The sequence below is a fragment of the Talpa europaea genome (genome assembly GCF_964194135.1).
Source record: "Talpa europaea genome assembly, chromosome: 2".
Classification (NCBI taxonomy): Eukaryota; Metazoa; Chordata; class Mammalia; order Eulipotyphla; family Talpidae; genus Talpa; species Talpa europaea.
In genome coordinates, this window is record NC_140068.1 from 107,262,421 (window position 1) to 107,268,420 (window position 6,000).

The 6,000-nt window shown below is 52.1% G+C and overlaps 1 pseudogene across 1 annotated transcript in view; it reads left to right on the top strand.

The window, feature by feature from the left end:
- The window catches only part of LOC311188221 (lathosterol oxidase-like), a 42,749-nt pseudogene extending 37,320 nt beyond the window's left edge, over positions 1–5,429 (top strand). The window contains exons 3-6 of the transcript in view: positions 3,855–4,124; positions 4,340–4,428; positions 4,492–4,615; positions 5,323–5,429. The product of the transcript in view is annotated as a lathosterol oxidase-like (transcript). The remainder of the gene's footprint in view (positions 1–3,854; positions 4,125–4,339; positions 4,429–4,491; positions 4,616–5,322) is intronic.
- The last annotated feature ends 571 nt before the right edge of the window (positions 5,430–6,000 follow it).

A 6,000-nucleotide genomic window follows, 5' to 3' on the forward strand; every position in this document is an offset into this window, starting at 1 on the left:
CTCACTTAATTTGCTACTGAGTGGGAGATCTTTACATTCCTTATCTAACAGGTCTGTCTTTCCCCATTTGTTATATCTTTATCTTTATGGTCTAGCCCTCCCGGTGAGCATCTTTACACTTTATCATTTGAAGAAAACCAGGACCATCCTTAACAAGATTATCTGTGGTGCTGGGATGTTTGTTTTTCCCAGTGGAATTGGTTTCATTTCCTTGCTCGTCCTTATCTCTGAAGCCTTCCTGAATTCTTAAAAGGTCCCCTCCTGCAAAGTCCTAAAACTGCCTAATAACCCTAGCTTGCCCTGTCTCAATAGCCTACAAGAATCCAAAGACAGCCGATGCAAATATGAAAGGGAGTTTATTACAGACTTGAGTCCGGGCTCATGGCACCTACCAATGCAGTGGCAGATATCGACAGTGTTGTGCCCAACATCGACCAGTGCAACCCCCAAGGACACAGACAGCCAATGCAAGAACACAAAGGAGTTTATTACGGACTCGACTCCGGGCCCACGACACGCACTGATGCAACAGCAGAGGTCGAGAGCCCCGAACAGAGTAAGCAGGGGTCTCTAATAGGGTCACGAGCAGGCGCGAATTTTGAAAGAAGCTGGCAATTACTCATTGGCTACTACAAAGGCATTTCGGCGTGCACGGTTACGGTTTCAAACTGATTGGACAGTTAGTGATGCTGTCCCATTTATGGATAGGACTGCCCTCAGTGGCGGCTGGGGAGGTCTGCTTTTTCGTCACCAAGTGGAGTGAGGGTTGTGAGTGCTGAAACTATCTCCAGAATGCGGCTGGACAAGGACTAACATATCAAGGTGGAGGATATACAAAATGGCGAAACCTTGGCTAAACTTTGTTCCACAGAGAGCCCTGAACAAAGGGAACAGGGATCTTATATAGGGCTACAAGCAGATCTCTAAAAATTAAATCATGTTGGCAACCATTCATTGGTTACACAGGTGCATTTCCTAACAATGGTGGGTGCACAGTTTCAGTTTTTGAGCTGATTGGTCACATCGAGATGCAGCTCTATTTTATGGCTAGTTTGACCCCATTAGTGGCTCGAATTGCTCGGCTCCACTGTGGTTAGCGGACTGAGATAAGACCAGATTGCGGTGGGGGTCGAACTCTGGAATGCAGTCTTTCCAGGGACAGCAAGACCTAAAATTCTAAAACGGTAGTTACACACAAAATGACAAAGCAATGGCTAAGAATACTTAGGCTTGATTCCACAGTTCCCAGAATGGTTAATGCGTGACATATCAGTTGTTGTAACATTGCCTATTTCCACGTGCATTATATGTGCTGCCATGGTTATTATTTCAACCAGTCACAAAATTGCTGTTGACTTATTCTTGAATGCATACTCTAACAGCTACCATACCAATCATTACCTCCAGGGGAATCAGCCCTAAACAAACAGGAAGAATTTAGCAGGAGCTTGCTATGGCGCCTCCTGGCTTATCAGGAATTTTCTTACACTTGGAGCATGGCTTCCCTCTGCCACCCAAATGCTATCTTTAACTTTAAAGTAAAAGAATTTCCTTCCCCATTTAGCCCTTGCCTCAAAAGACCATATCTCCATATCAGAGACTTGGCCAAGAGATGTTTACAGCCTTTTGTTCCAAGAAGTTTTTTTCACTTGTTAATGTAAGGCCAAATGAATGTTAAATTACTGCCTTTTGGCAAAGAATTACTAATTTTATAAAAAATGTAATATTTGTATCACGCAGTGCCATTTGCCATCAAATTGGTTATTCAGTAATTGATCAAACAGGATTTGTAGTTTTACTTTTAAATGTGTATTTAACAATGGTAGAAACTAGCCATAAACAAATGAGGAGACTCTAGCAGGAGTCAGCTAACGAGATTCCTGACTTTTCCGGAATCTGCCCCATGCCCCGACCTTTGTCAGATGACATGAGTAGCATGGCTCCCAGGACCACCTGTATAGTTTTAATTTAGTATCAAAGTGGAATATTCCCAATAACGTGAAAATACTACTTCTGTTGGGGGAAAAGGATGTCCTAAAGCTAATTCCATGCAGGCTTTGTGGACTCCACCCCCCACTCCAGACCAAAGCCAAAAGACACTGGGAACTCCAAATCCCATCACCACCAAAGGGAAGGTGGCTGGGACCTGAGGGTGGGGTTAAGCAGCCAGGTTTGGTATAAAGCCAGACATGTGGGCTTTGGAGGGGATCCCCCATTTTGGCTCTCCACCAGCTCGAAGCATCCGGCCAGCTCTCAGAGTGCCTTTGGGTTTCCAGGTGGGCGGACGGGGTAGGACGCATTAAAGACTCTATTTCCCTATTTTCTCCCTGAGTTGTACATTTCCTCAATTCCCTTTCCCTTGTAAATAAACCTTTTATTAACCTTTTGTGTGTGCCTGTAGTGGAGTATTAACAAGTCCCTTTTCAGTGGCAGGTGAGGACCCACAGCCAGGCAGCCCGTTTTATATCAGGGTTGCTCTGTAACAGTTATACTTGGCGTCCTCCCTAATTTGTAAGACTGGACACGGATCCTGAAAGGACAATGACTGAGAATTGCTGATCCAGTCCTTGGGCCTGGAATCATGGAGACAGGGTGACAAATCTTTGGGTGAGGAGAGGAGGGGGCAGAGCAAAGCCACAGGTCCCTAGTCTGGTTCTCATAGTTCTGTTACAGGGCAGGGAGAGGGCACCCCAGACCCCCCAAAACCTGCCTACTCTAAATGGGTTCTGCCATCCACTGCATCAACACAAAAGATATGAGACTTTAATGGGAAGGAACTTTAACACAACTAGGAAACAATACAGAAAAGGCAAAGAATATAGTTTCTAAATCAGGCACCCAAAGTTACCTGTCCCCTGTGGGTAGAACTCCATCCAAATGGGATTGGCCCAGAGCAAGGCCCCAAAGCCTGCCACAAGTCTAAAGCATCTTCCAGTGGGGACCCACAGAAAAGGTCATAAACAACAGACAAGGCCGGAAGGAAAAGAGCAAAATCAAAATCAAGATAAAAGCTGCCACTGTCACCTCCCCACGGGTCTCACCCACAACTGTGTCACCCAGCCCACGACCAAAAGGCAAGCACAGTTTCTTACGTGTCTCTAGGCTCCATGTGCCTCCTCAGGTCTCTTTCTGGCTCCATCCTGCTTCCTTCCTTCTTCAGTCTCCTCTGCAGCTTCTTCTCTCCCGGCTCAGCTCCATCCTCCTTTTGGGTGGGGCAGGAAACCTGGACCCCCCCCCCTTTTCTGGGGACCACCCTGTTACAGTTCCAGACTCCAGGGCTGTGTCTAGGGCAGGAAGGTTACTCTTGGGGATACCCCACTGGCTCCTTGGTTTCACTTCTGTCTCCAACCAGCAGTGCCTGGGCCCTGCATACTTGTGACTCCTCCCCAGTTCTCAGTCCCCAGTGCCTGGAGCTTCCCAGAGAACCAATCAGCATCACTGCCTGCCCTGTTAAGTCTCCACCCACACCCTAGAGTCAGAAGCTCCCCAGACCTCAGCAGTGCTGGTCATGGGGCCCCCAACCTTCCTCCTGCTGCTTCTCTCCAGGCCTCTGGCCCCCACAGACCCCTGGGCTGGTGAGTGCAGGGTGGAGGGAAAAGGCTTCTGCAGAGGAAGCTGCTGCCTTAGGCCCCTCTGTCACCCCCGTGGCCCCCTCAGTCCTGGTCCCTTTCTGTCCCCCCACCTGTCTCCTCCTTTTGTCCCCCTGAGTCTTGCCCCCTCTGGACCCGCTGCCCATTTTCAGTCTCTGGAGCTCCCTCCCTCCTGGACACTTTCTCCCCTGCCCCATCTCCCTGGGACTCAGGACCCGCCCCGGGAGGAGGGTCAGCCCGGCTTTCACCCCTCCCCGCCCCCAGGCTCCCACTCTCTGAGGCTTTTAGAAACCGCGACGTCCTGGCCCGGCCTCGGGGAGCCCTGGTACTTCGCGGTGGGCTACGTGGACGACACGCAGTTCGGGCGGTTCGACAGTGACTCTCCGGATCAAAGGGTGGAGGTGCTGGCGCCCTGGGCGGAGCAGGTGGGGCAGGAGGATCAGGAAGAGGAGACGCGGAGCCAAAGACTCTCGGCGCAGAGGCTCAAAGCGCTCCTGGAGGACCTGCGCGGCTACTACAACCAGAGCCGGGACGGTGAGCAGCGCGGGCCGGGGCGGGTCACCGCTCCCGCCCCCACCCCCCGCCCCTAGTCTCAGTGACCCCCTGAGCCTGTGGCACCTGCCAAGCTACTTACCAGGGAAGAGCCCGCGGGACTTTCACCCTTTAGGTTTCATTTAAGTTTGGGATTATTCAGGGCGGGGGATCGGGTGCGGGCGGGAGACCACGGGGTGACTGAAGGGCGGGCTCAGGGTCTCACACGATCCAGAGGACTTTGGGCTGCGACGTGGGGCCCGACGGGCGCCTCCTCAGCATGTATGATCAGTTCGCCTACGACGGCGCCGATTACATCGCCCTGGGCGGGGACCTGCGCTCCTGGACCGCGGCGGACCTGGCGGCTCAGCTCACCCAGCGCAAGTGGGAGGAGGAAGGTCGGGCAGAGCAGGACCGGAGCAGCCTGGAGGGCAAGTGCGTGGAGTGGCTCCCCAGACTCCTGGAGATGGGGAAGGAGGCGCTGCAGCTCAGAGGTAAGAGGGCTGCGGGGCCTTGGATCTCCCTGAGGCGCAACCCCGCAGGGAAATGGAATCATGGTCAGAGAAGCGCCCCCTTCTGGCCAGAGAGGGAGCTGTCTGCCACGTTTTCAATGCTTAGAGACCTGCATCATCCTACCCTGGGCTCTCACTTACTATCCCAGACTCCCAGACCAGGCTGGTTTCTGGGGTTTGTGCTTCCTCCCTCCAAACATGTTGTTTTGTCCATTGGAGAATGGTCACATGAGGCTGCTTCAGTGTCTATGGAGGAAACACAAAGAATGAAATTTCCGATTCTTCCCACTTAGGCCCCCAAAGGGCATATGTGACTCAACACCGCATCTCTGAGCATGAGGTCACCCTGAGGTGCTGGGCCCTGGATTTCTACCCTGCGGACATCACCCTGACCTGGCAGCGAGTTGGGAAGAACCTGACCCAGGACACAGAGCTCGTGGACACCAGGCCTGGGGGGGATGGAACCTTCCAGAAGTGGGCAGCTGTGAAGGTGCCTTCTGGAGAGGAGAAGAAATACACGTGCTATGTGCAGCATGAGGGCCTGCTGAAGCCCCAAGTACTGAGATGGGGTAAGGAGGGGGATGTGGGAACAGAGGCTGTTCTCAGACCCATCAGGAGCCCTTCTGGAGACCTTCAGAAGGTGAGACTGAGGCCTGTGGGTCACAGTCTGACCTTCTCTTCCATTCCAGCGACACCTTTTAAGTTCTCCATCATCGCCATTGTCCTCCTCGCTTGTTCAGTTTTCTTTGCGGGTGTGGGCATTGGACACAAGGTGGCTTCATGTGTGAGGACATAGAAGAAGTACTCAGGTAGGGAAGGGAGTGGGGGAACTTGTCAACTGGGGGATTTCAAGTCCCAGGGAGAACTTGCCCTACCTGCTTAATGGGAAGTTCCATCCGCACATGTGCACATGTGTGTTGTCCAGAGGTACAGTCCCCCCTCACCTCCTTTCTTCATTTTTCAGAGTCCTAATCTATGTTTTTAGTCACAGTTCTGGAAACTTCCCTGTTCTGCAGGATTAGAAGATTCCTTTAGGACTTCTGACCTGGCTCCTCCCTGGTCTCACATGATGTTTCTTCCCACAGGTGGACAAGGAGGAAGCTACACTCAGGCTGCAGGTAAGTGTGGGTCAGGGGTTGGATCCCTGAGCCCCTGGGGACAGTGTAGATGGAGCCCATGGGGGAGTCACCCTCATCAGTTCCTCCTGTGGTCTCATCGTGACCAAGTTTTGTTGTGATCTCCCTGGACAGCAGAGTCCCAGGGCTCAGAAGTGTATCTGAGTCCCTAAAGGTGAGATTCTGGAGGCCTGCAGTGGGGGTGTGTGTTGAGGCAGAGAGCCTGGCATTAGGTGATGGAGATGCTTTCAG